The sequence below is a fragment of the Tympanuchus pallidicinctus genome, unplaced genomic scaffold, assembly GCF_026119805.1.
Source record: "Tympanuchus pallidicinctus isolate F22 unplaced genomic scaffold, pur_lepc_1.0 scaffold3, whole genome shotgun sequence".
NCBI classification, from domain to species: Eukaryota; Metazoa; Chordata; class Aves; order Galliformes; family Phasianidae; genus Tympanuchus; species Tympanuchus pallidicinctus.
In genome coordinates, this window is record NW_026294747.1 from 30,829,239 (window position 1) to 30,841,625 (window position 12,387).

General features: G+C 31.7%; 1 long non-coding RNA gene across 1 annotated transcript in view; it reads left to right on the forward strand.

Annotated features, from left to right (window-relative positions):
- The first annotated feature begins 596 nt into the window (after window positions 1–596).
- The window catches only part of LOC128085918 (uncharacterized), a 65,074-nt gene continuing 53,283 nt past the window's right edge, over window positions 597–12,387 (forward strand). Inside the window, exon 1 of the long non-coding RNA XR_008209160.1 lies at window positions 597–648. This is a non-coding gene — a long non-coding RNA (uncharacterized LOC128085918). The remainder of the gene's footprint in view (window positions 649–12,387) is intronic.

Consider the following 12,387-nt stretch of genomic DNA (forward strand, 5'->3'; position numbering starts at 1 on the left):
AATCCTTCTTAGATTTGCTATTTTCACTCAAATTCTTAATTATATCATTGTCCACATTCTGCATTCAAGATCATGACATTGCTACAAGATGACTGCAATTACAAGGCTGTGAAGAGACATTCACGCTGCTGTTTTGAATCTGCATTTTACCTCTCTGGAATGGGGATAATCTTTCAGCAGATGAAATCTCTTTGTGTGTTTTTGTGTGCAAGAAACAAGAAGGAATTCACATTGTGCTATGTAGCTATCATCCTGTCTCCTATATACTGTGAATACATGACTGAGAATTAGATGCTCCCTAAACCTTGATAATTTGTAGGCCAATATGCATTTCTTTGAAAATGGAAAAAAATTAAATACTTCTGAAGTATGCATTTACCTCCTGTACTTATGTGAACTGAAACATCACATAGAATCAGGCTGACTGATTTTCTGATTTTGTTAGCTTGGATATGCTTCATATAACAGGGAAAGTTCTGTAGCTACAAATACTCGAAGCAAACTTTCCAGTTTGCGGGGCATTACCAATTACCAAGAGTGCCTTGGTATTCTTTTGCAGATAAAATGGTGCTGTGCTTTGTTTTATTTTGCAGAGATTCAGCACGTGAGCACTGTCTGAACTTCAGAAGAGAACTGTCCTGCTCCAGAGTGAGTACTGCCTATTCTCTCACAGAATAGGAGTGTCCATACATTGCCAGTAGTTCATAATAAAGTAGATCTTTCCCGCTCATTTTCTGTTCTTACAATTCAGACATTTATTTGCATTGCTTAATATCCCAATAACATACAATATTTATTAATTTTATTACCAGGTAAACTACATAGATTAATGTGCTCTTATGCAATAATGGCAGAAGCCTCTGTATTTTAAGAACTTATGAAAGTACTGAAAATAATTTGGTTCACACATGAATTTATTCTTATTAAAACTGAGATTACTGTATATTTTATAATACATAGATACAAATGTAATGGACCTAAGAACAGACTCATGCAAGTATCTCCCAGTTTCCACCTTGCTATTTAATGCATAATTTTAAAACCCTCACATGTGAAATGATTTTTATTTAGAAATACATATTTGTGATTTCTTTTTGACAAAGAAAGGCCTTTTGTTCTGCTTTCTTCAACAGAACCTCATTCTGTGACTTTCTACTGTCCCCTAGTGGCATTTTAATCTTTGTAACTATTGTGATATTGCTATTCTGCATTGCTTCTGTGGTTTTCTGTTTTTTTGAGACTATCATTAACAAACATTTAAAATACTATTAAACAACTCATCAACTGACTATGGAAGCAATAACATTGCACTTTAGTCCAAGCGGTCCTTTCAGATATTTTAAAATGATATAAACAAAGCCAGCAACCATATGCTATCTATATAATGCATTACTTCATTACAGTAAACATTTCAGATTTGCAGAATGTTAACACAAACCTGATGAAAGAAAAATGTTATTAGTTGTGACGAGCCTATACATACCCTACAGTAGCTAAAATGTAATCTGTGACAGGTTAGAGAATTGTCAGTAGTCTTGGAGCATGCATTCCAGCTATTCCTTTTATTTTCTTCCCTTTAAGCTCACACTGCATTACCATTAGATTGTTTGCAAATTTTCTATACCCCACAATGTCACTTTTACATCAAATATTAATATATTGCAGCGAAGTACCAGATTAGTAGCTTTCTCAACTGATAGCTATTGAAAATGGACTTCTTAAGTTTTTCATGTGTTGTATGTGCATACATTTCGTAGCTTTTGCTTTTGTAAATGCATAGTTGCATTTTCTTTCTTGAGTGTATTTGTATGCATCTCCTTTCTTCACATTCATTAAGAATTGCACACATTTTCTCAATTACATGCAGTTTTTTAATTAGGATATGTTGGATTTTTGTTTCATTTTTTATTTTCATTTTCATACCCAACCAAAAGTAGTCTCTGCTGTCATGGGCTTCTGTGATTAGTTCTCCCATGCTGATCATATATTTTATTTTACAATAGATACTAGAATATTTCTTTATCAGAATTTTTATGTGTATATAAAGATATGATATTGCAGACTATAACTTGTAATTTTGTATGATGAGTCACATTTGATAAAGGAATTTAGTTCTTCAGATTTGGAAAATCTGAATAATTCAAAATTTATTTAGTGTAATCAAATAAATTTTGAATGATGGTGCAAAATCCCGATTACACATATATATATAAATATTTCCAGAAATCATTCACTCACATAAATTCAGATTTAAAAGAATAATTCCTTTTTATAAGGATAATTACTTTTTTAAATTACTTTTTATAAATACTTTTTTATAAGCATAATTACTTTTTCTTCCCCAGTAATATTAACAAAATAGAGGTCATCAGAAGAAATGCATGTTTAGTGTCTACCACGCTATTTTTAGTAGATAGCTGTAAAAAATGACAACTACTGGTACAAGGTATAGTGAAATTTGGCCCATTAACTTAAAAATTTTTAAATCAAGAAGAGATATAGTGCATTAATGACTTCTTGGCACTATCACTGCACTATTATCCTTATAACAACCATCACACTAATATGAATGTTTTATGCTTTTTATCTTGAATGGGTCTAAAGGTAGAAGCCCTTCAGCTATCGTGTTTTCTTGGAGTGGTACATTGTATGCACCGGTTCATCATATGCCCTGGTTGAGAAATGAGAAAGAACATGATGTGACATTGTATACAATTAATATTGTTAAAAATTATTTAAATTGGTGCCAGCCTTTGAGCCTTTTCTGTCTCCAGCACTTATATTGTGACTGTATAGATCTGATTTTTCCATCCTTAGGACTGATAAAGATATCTCAAAACAAAGACCCAGAATGCTGTCACTTTGAGCATATACATACAAAAATGCAACCAATGTTAACATTCTCTTCATATCATTTTTCAGATGTGGAAAGGAGTAATTTTAAGGTCTAAAGATTATTTAGTCTTACAAGAAAGCTAAAAATCTGTTCCTCTTTATTTGTACATTTTCATATAATGTGGTGCAGCTTTCAAAATTGCTTCTTTTCAAACAGTAATATCTCAAACTGAAATGTAGAACTTTTGCAGCTTTCTTTCTCACAAATTTCTGCATTCTTTAAATATAATACTTTGGTAAGCAGATTTGTATTATGATATAGCTGCTGTGTTATTGGAAACACTCAAATTACTTTGACAGGCTAAAACAGAGTGGAATTTTTTCATTGAAATGTTGTGTAGCTTTGCTTAGTGCAGTGTAGCTTGTTCATATACTTAGTTTAAGAGAAAATTATCTCTGAGCTTTTTATTAAGAGGCTGCATGTTTTTCCAAAGAATTTCCTCAAAAGAGCTTGCTATAAGTTTGCCTAATTATTACCGAGATTCTGAGAAGATTAGAAAATGGCTTCTCTGTAAATCACAAGAATAATATAATGCTATCAGTGGCCTACTTTCCTAAAATTAGTTTTCTCCAAAACATATAATAAAGCTAAGCAGTCTCACTTTTTACAACACAGGAGACTATCTAAACAGAATGAACAGATTTATAGGGTTATTTTTAGTATGTGTCACTAGGATTGCAGTTTGCATTTGCTTTTGAAACTTATTTGACATTCATGGTACAAAATACAGTCAGAATTCTCATTAAAGTTCATAAAGTACAGTCTCAATAGGGTTGTTACCCCCCTCCCTCCCCCCCCCCCCAAGGAAAAAAGCCATGAACGTGCACATCATGTGGTTTGGATTTGATGTTATTTTATTACTATTAAATAAAAATATAAATTGAAACACCTGCTGATGAATGTATAAAGAACATTTACGTAAATAATTGCTCAACTCACAACTAGCAAAGTAACCAAGCATTCTGTCACTATTTCATAGAGCAACAGGTAAATGCTGTCATGTTTAACATGGTAATGATTTTCTTTCATCACCCTAAAAGGCGATTGTTTATTGAGATAAAATCAGGCTTAGATTCATAAAAGGTAGAACACTCTGCTTTTCTGGAAGCTGTTCTTCTGTGAATCATAATTATATAACATTATGTAAGATGCTGACATCTGATGTTGAATGGATTTCCTGAATATGCAGTGTTGTGTTCAATGATAAACTACAGTTATACACACATATGTTAAATCTAGCTGGGGAAAAGTGTGTGGAATTGCATGCAGGTTTTTTTTTTTTCTTTCTTTTTGCTAAACATTTTTATATACTGAGGAGATAAAACTGAATCTATACTTAACCAGTTTATGTTCTGTTAAGTCTATGGGAATGTTTTTGTGATGTGAAAAATGAAACCTAAACTGACATTGTTATTTTTTGCCTTCTGAAACTATCATATTAATTGGATTTGTGTAAAAGTGTGGAATAAGGGAATGCCTTAGTCAGCATATCATTCAGCTATATAACTCAAGTAGTTCTTAAATTTCAAAGTATGACAACAAACAGAAATTTTACATAGAGAACTCTGATGAGATTATATTTTGAAATAAGATTTCTTGAAACTAATGAGTGGAGTATTCTGTAAATTGTGAGAAAAATATGTTGCCTTACAGACTAACTTTTTTCTTATGCGTGCACGTGCATGAGATTCTACAGGCTTTAAAAAATCAGTTTGCTATAGTCATTTTTAAGTATTAAAAGTCAACGTGCAGCACTTAAACATGGAAACAAATCATTCCAATAAATGTATCTCTTGATAGATTGCTTTCTACAAGGCTGGCATGGAACTGCAAGAATAAAATGACAGTCAGGCTAATAGGATAATATTAATCATATCTATGGTGAAGAGGAAATTGAGATAACTAGTAAGGGTTAAAAGTGGGCTGGTTTCTTTTGAGACATATATTTAGGAGGCTTTTGTTGTATCTGGCTGAATATTAATTCAGCAAAGTAAAAGTAGCAAATGGTTACTGTAGGCTGCCAGCAAACTGTATATGAAACAAAGAATTACTGGGTTCATACAAGCTGATAACGGATTACTACACAGACAAAGCCATTTAAAATTTGCAGCTCCAACCAGACAATTTTTTATGTTTTACAAAGAAGTACAATTACATTTTGAATGACCTTATGCCACAATGATGATATAAAGAACAGATTTGTCTCTGCTCCTGGCTCTAGCTTGTATATTCCGTATACATTAATGCATTTCAGTTGCTGTAGATGTGATTGTTTATCTTTGTCAATTTTAAGATATGAATTAAACACAAATGTCTTTCAAATGTGATACTGTACTTACTCTGTTCAAACGATAAAAATAATTTATTGCAATAACCTGGATTTATGACTTGGTTAGTTAGAGTAAATATACGGCCTCTATGGGATTCCCTTTTGCCCCTTAAATTTTGTAGTGCTTTAAAATGTACTCCCCAGTCAGAGAAAATTTATCCTGTTTTGCATAAAATGCTTTAAAATATACACTGTTGTGAAATTTAACTTTAGAATAATGTGATCAGATGAAGGAAATTATTTCAAATAGCCATTTTAGGTTTAAAGTCATCAGATTCAAGATTATCCAGCAGGACATGTAAAAACTGCAACACTGAAAATCTAAGATATTTTTGACTATACACATGTATCTATTATAATTAAAAAATTAAAGATATCTAAAAGGCTTTATCTACCAGGGATGTCTTTTACTATTCAGTTTTCAACCATTTATTTCTCTTTGTGATATTAAAATATTTTCCTGATTGATATTATTGTGTAATTTTTTTTTCTTCCTTTCTGTGATATTTATGATAAACCCACAACTATTTATCTCAGTATTATACAAAAGTAGAGAGATAAAGAAAAATTATCTTGTTAATTGATGATAGTCTTGTGTTCTATTGCAATGGGAAACCCACACAATGTTTAACACTTTTTCGAGAAGTCGTCTTATGGTATTTTGGTTAATAAAATATAATATATGTAAAAATGTTAGCTCTAACAAGATCGCTCATTACCTTTTACAGATATGCTTTTTCAGCAAAAACCTTAATGAGAGAGAAGTGATGATGGGATTTTCATTATTAGAAGAAAAATATTCTGCTGTATTTTCTGATAATTACTATTTTTTCTTTAGGTTTTGTGCATTCTGTAATGAGTTCAATTTATGAGATGATAAAAAGAGTATACAAGTGTATAATCAAAATTTACCTTACTTTCTAAGATGATGTGGTTGTAAATAGTGCTTTTAAATTGGGGAATGGAGATTTTAACTGTTTTGAGCCAGATACTTTCAGTTACACATTGTTAAGCGTACATAGATATACATACATAATATATAAAAATAATATAAATATGTAAATATATTATGGACAAATAAACATGTATTCTGAAAATGGTTGGCCTTTTAAAATTGCTGCAATAAATTGTACTCTTTATGCTACTACTTCAGGGTAGGTTAAGTACATTGCTGCATTTACTCTTCTGTAACCTGTTTGAACCTATAACACTAGCACAAAATGTGGAAAGTTTAAATACAAGGTGATCCACCAAATAAGTGCGTAGGAAGTAAGAAAGTAATTTGATAACTTTATTGTGCTTTTCTGTATCTAGGTATACTTTTAATTAAACATTAGTCTATAAATAAGCAAATAATAGAAGTTAGAAGAGAAGCAGTTGATCTAAATCGTGACAGTAGCTCGTTTATCTTTGTCCTAACAAGACAATAGGAAATGACACTAAGCCGTTGTTTCTATGCATTAAGATTTCCTTCTTAAACAAATGCAATTGAGGCAGTTTGTTTTTCAGCAACAGCCCAGCACGCAATGCCAGTGGCCAGAGTTTTGTCTTGTCTTCATCCAGGGAAGGATTAATCTTTGTGATGGTGCAAACAAAATGTATGTCTGAGGTCAAAGTGCGGGTTGCCTTTTGGGATCTGCATTACATTAATGTCATTTTTGGGTTCCTGACGTTAATCAAAACCAACACCATAAAGCGTCACTTAGCTAATTTGTGTATTATTGTCAATGTTACCATTAATTATGCGTTTGTGAGGAAAAAGAGGATTAATGAGATGTCACAGGTAATTTACAATGATCAGACTCCCCAGGACATTAAGAAAACACTAGCTGTGTAAGATTACCATTCAAACATAATAGTGCTCATGCAGGAAAGTCTTTGTTAAGTCTACGAAGCAAGTTTTTTTATCAGTGTGAAATTTATCTTGGACATGAAATATTTATTTTAAATTCATAGCTGCATATAATACATATGTACATGTAATATTTACTGAGTTCTTTATGGAACACTGAAATAAAAATAACTGGTGTCACATTTTAATTGGGAAGTCCTTGGAAAAAGGTTCTCTGTTTTTTGAAGTTTCAGTGAGATACATTTCAAATTTCTACAGGATACATCAATCATCAGAAAGTTGTATTAAAATGCTGGGCTATCAAATGATAATATCATTGTTAACACATCATTACAATAGTATGATATGATATGAAGATGGATTAATATATTTATATGTAATTTAGAAGCAAAAATAATGAACACTGTGTATTTACAATATATGTATCAAGCATCTAACATGTTGATAAATTTCAAGTTCAAATGCAAAGATCTTGTCCATTCATTAACTAATGACCCTATTTATTCCATTGATGCTGCTGTTTTTTAAATGTTTATTCATGCATTCTAATACAGAATTATATAGAAAATTATATAGAAAATTTTATAGGAAATTTGTTTGTAGGACTGCAACAATCAAATTTTATTCCAAAATAACAGAAGTTCCTGTAGACAAGGGAAGTAACTTTACTTAATTTCACGGTTATGCATGTAGGGCTCATTTCTGGTTGAAAACTGAATTTATATTGATTTCCATTATCTTACTGGACATGGATCCTTTCGAACAAGGTTTTCTAATGCATCTAATTGTGGTGCCTGTTTCTGACAATTATTATATTTTTTAAATATTGTACAGAAGTAGGAGTATCTGGGATGAAAATTATTTAAAACAAAATATTACCTGGTTTGTATCTCAGTGAATCAGTCATAGTTCTCTCAGAAAATACCAATAATCAGAGATAATTCAGATAATAAATTCGTATTAGGTAAAAATCATTCAATTTATGGTTTTCTCCCACCGCACCAATAATCTTGTAGATTATTTTACGTAAGACATTATCTAGCGTCCAGCTGACTTCTGAAGCAATGTGACTACACAGTATCTATTGGCAAACTGTGCAAACTCTGACAGTGCTCAGTCAGCCACACAGCACAGAAGTGCTTCTTGATGTTTAGATGGAAACTCCTGTGTTTCCAGCTTGTGTCCGCTGCCTCTTCTCCTGGCACTGGGCCCTACTGAAAAGAGCCTGTCTTTTTCTTCTTTGTACCTTCTGATCAGATTTTTACAGATATAGATAACATCCCCTTGAACCTCCTCTTCCTCAAGCTAAATAGTCGCAATTCTCTTAGCCTATTCTGATCAGATTGATGCTCCAGTTCTGTCAGCATTTTGGCAGCCCTCTATTGGACTGTTTCCAATATGTCCAGGTCTCTCCTGTAGTGAGCAGCTTGGAACTAGACCCAGCACTCCAGAGGTGACACCACCGGTGCTGCATAGATGAGAAGGATCGTCTTACTTGACCAGTTGTTGATAGTTTGCATAATGCAGTCAAAAATATCACTAACCTAAGTGGCAAGGATGATTTTCTTCCCCTTGTGAACGGACAATTTTTTTTCAGGATTAGCTGTTCTGTAATTATTTTAGTCAAGTGAATTTATTGTTGATCAAAAACTGATGCTTTGAAAAACAGTTCTAATTTAAATCCTTCTGTGACAAATTGAAACTTCTTAATCATCCTGATCTTCTGTTGAAAAGATTGACTGAGGGAGACTGTTTTAGTTTTCATACTCAAGTGGTCCTCTGCTTCTCTGTTGAAGCTGCCAGGAAGATGAGCTTTTGTCAATGTTGGACAAGCTATTATTGTTAATATTAGGGCATATTTCACTTACTGTCTCTGTTGCAATTAGGACCACACAGGAGAAAGAAAAGGATTCTGTCTCAGTTCAAACACAGCTTCTAGCATGAAGCAGTAAAAAAGTATAGTACACAATACCAAAAAGTATAAGCAGTAAAAAAAGTATAGTACACAATACCAAAAAGTATAAATTCCTAAGGCCCAAGTCAGTTTCAGCTGATTAGTCATCTTCAAGCAGGAGCCATAAACAGCAAGGGGCGGAGAGCATATCTGGAGATCATACCATAAATGAAGAAAATTAAATCAACTCAATATTTTCTTCAGTATGTTTATGAGTATGGGCTAATTGATAAGCAAATCTCTTCTGAAGAAAAAAAAATGACATGTTTTTATTTAGCTTTCCTCATAAAACAGATAAAGAATAGCTGCAGGTGTATGGTTGATAATAGTATATTAGCTACACTAAAATGTTTGAAATCTTTGAAGATAACACATAAGCAGTATTTTAAAATAACTAGTACAATATTATACAGAGATGCAGAATGATTAAACTAGACTTTTATGGTAGAAGTTAGATTTCTATGGATTTATTTTTTAACTGCTTAAAAGCTTGCATTTGCATATACAATATACAATATATAAACAGTGTCTGTTCATTTATTGATAATAAAGATACTAATAAATGTGTGCAGGTTTGCAGTTATGGTTGTGTAAAAGATTAGAAGAGTAGAAGAATATTATGATGAATGATAGATTTGCCAAAAACTGCCAAAAAGGTGTTTTCTAATAACATCAGAACCACTCAGTTAACTTCGTTTGGTGTTGCTGTATAATTTTTTAAATGAAATATTTACCCTTTTCTTTTTATCAGCAAAAGCTAGATAGATGCTACCACATCATTTAACTAAAATGTGGATCACTGACACTCCATTCCATACTTGGGCATTTCAGCTCAGCTCTCAGAAAGACCTGGATTGAACCAATTAACATGAACCATTGCAAGAAAAAAAAAAAAAAAAAAGAGAGAGAGAGAGAGAGAAATAACAGAATCTGGTCATGCGGTCGGTCAGAGTGCTCTTTCAGAAAGAATAGAATACTTGTGAATGAGATCTCAGATCATTTTCATCTTTGCCGAAGATCATTGGGACTTTCCTGGAGGTTTCAGTGAAGGATTTCTTCAGTCTTCTTGTAATACTCTTATTAATTTCTCTTGGCCAAAATATTGTGTCCAGTTTGATCTTAATCACTTTTTTTAAAAGCACAAGCTTTTGTGTCCAACCGTAATCTCATCAAGAGTCAAACTAGACTCTTTTTTTCTCTTGATAATCCAGATTCATGTCTGATATGGCAAAAATGAAATGAAAGCTAGAGCAAATATGTTTTGGTCAAGTATGTAGTATAGTAAGTCACGTGTCTTTCTCCTTCCAACTTAAGGAAGGAATCAATTTAAGAAAAATTGGCTTAAAGCAGATAGTAATGCATTAAGCAGCTTCATGGAAAATATACTTTTTTCTTTTTGTCTCCACTAAAAATACTAATGAGCTTATTAAAATAAAGTGACAAAAAAAAAAAAAAAAAAAAAAAAAAAAGCTTTACTTTACCTGACTGACCTTTGTGCTGTGAAGGTAAACATTGCCTTTTTTGAATAATACAAGCAAGACTTCCTACTGGATATATTTATAATCAGTCTGTATGTAATCAGAGTTGTGATATAACTTCTGTTTATGAAAAAAAATACTGTTCTACCAGAACATAATTCTGGATTTGAAACTAAACTGGGATATTACAAAACACAATTTTTGTGCAGCCAACCACATTTTTCTTTACTGATTTTCATGAAAGAGAGAAGCAATAAGTTTGTTGGAAACTTTTGTTTAAAAAAGAAATGGTATTTTAGAGAGAAAGTAATATCTGAATATTGATTTTGTTTGAAATTATTTTAATCTGACAAAATAGAATTTGTGAGATTACAAACCATCAATTGAAATATTTAAGTGATTAAATGATGGAACAAAATAGTGTTGCTATTGTGTAGCATTCAGATTTGACAGATGAAAGCAGGTTTTCTTAGCAAACATGCAGTCTGATGGGACTTGTCTGTCAACTTACAAGCTGAGATGAGTGAATATAATATGTTGTCATAATGTCCAAGAAACACAGAAGATAAAAACACTTTGGATACATTTAAAGCATTAAATAGTTTATGGGATTAAGTAGGTATTTTCATCAATGAACTGTTAATAAAGAGTTCTCAGCTAGACTGTAACTATCTAGTAAGTAGTAAAATTGCTATTGTGTTGTCTTGTTTCTCAGTTTAATTTAATGTTAAGTATTTATTTTAATGCTTATGCTTCGTAACATAAGCATTGGAATTATTTTAGATGTGATTATTTGTTTCTGTTCTTTTAAAAATAACTTACTACAATAAGATTCAAATGAATTCGAGCACAGTTTATTTATTTATTTATTTATAAATATATTTATTTATAAAAATAAATCAATATCAAATCTTGGGGTTTATAAATTAAAATAATTTACACAAGTTGTAAAAAAGCCTGTGATATAATAACGGGAAACTCAATCTCCTAAAATGGCTGACTTAAAGAGACACTGTAGTATGGTAGTCCTTCACTGTATGTTAAATCTTTTAATGACCTCAAAGATTTGGTTTCTCCAAACCAGTGAATTTCCTTAAAGTGAAATAATGTAACTGATGTAGTCGCAAAATAAAATGCAGGGCCACACTGTATGTTTGATTATGAAATGCAGAGTTTCTTTTAACTTTGTAACACAGCCACCAACACGTGAAAGTTTTTTTAGTACTAGCTTATGCTTGCAAGTGAATTTGAATGCAGAAAGAGCTGTAAAACATACAGACAAGTAAAGCCAAACAGGTTTCAAACTTAATCATCAAGGAGTAGTAGACATTTTTTTCTGATATCTTTGTAATCTAGTAATATTCTTAATTGGCCATTATATTAGTTCTCAGCTTGACTGTAACTATCTAGTAAGTAGTAAAGTACTAGTAAGTACTAGTTAGTACTAGTAAGTACTAAAATTATAGAAGTTTTTCTACTAATTGAGAATACTGATAAGCAGACCAAAAACTTGGATGTTTTTTATTTTTAGTGTTGCTAAACTTTTCAGAATACTTTGTTTAAACAAGACTCCAATTGCATATATTAGATTTTCTATCTGCATACAAGATATTTGGTGTTATTCCTTCATGGACATTAATTTTTGGGCCTTTATTCATACAATTTTATAAACTTTGAATACCTTAATGCTTTAGATCTCTTTCTTCCGAAAGTGCCTACGTTTTGTTTCAAACAGCAAAAAAAAGTCATTTGCATTTCTGCTGCAGAAAGCAGGTGTCAAAATAGAGTTGGACAAATTTTTTCATGTTTGTTTAGCAGAGAGGATTTGGCTATTAAGTATTTGATAAAAAATACTAACTTTTAACTGGATTTCTTGGT